The sequence below is a fragment of the Penaeus monodon genome, chromosome 27 (genome assembly GCF_015228065.2).
Source record: "Penaeus monodon isolate SGIC_2016 chromosome 27, NSTDA_Pmon_1, whole genome shotgun sequence".
In the NCBI taxonomy this organism is placed as follows: Eukaryota; Metazoa; Arthropoda; class Malacostraca; order Decapoda; family Penaeidae; genus Penaeus; species Penaeus monodon.
This window is the reverse complement of record NC_051412.1, coordinates 31,535,352-31,535,603: the sequence shown is the minus strand read 5'-3', so window position 1 is coordinate 31,535,603 and position 252 is coordinate 31,535,352.

The following is a 252-nucleotide window of genomic DNA, read 5'->3' as shown; positions in this document are numbered from 1 at the left end:
AACACTGAGGTTAGCACTGGGTTAGTATGACAGTCAGTCATGAAAACAAATGCACTTCTTCTAGTCATGCTCACTTCCTGTTCTTGACCCGACTACCTACTGACTGTGCTCGAGAGGCGTATACCTCGTGACAGGTGCGCGATGACTGACTGTGATATTGTCGACACGTGACTTACGAACGCGGAAACGCGGAAAGGGTTTTGAATGAATTTGCTATTCTGTGAATACGTTTACTGCCATGAAATAATGCAG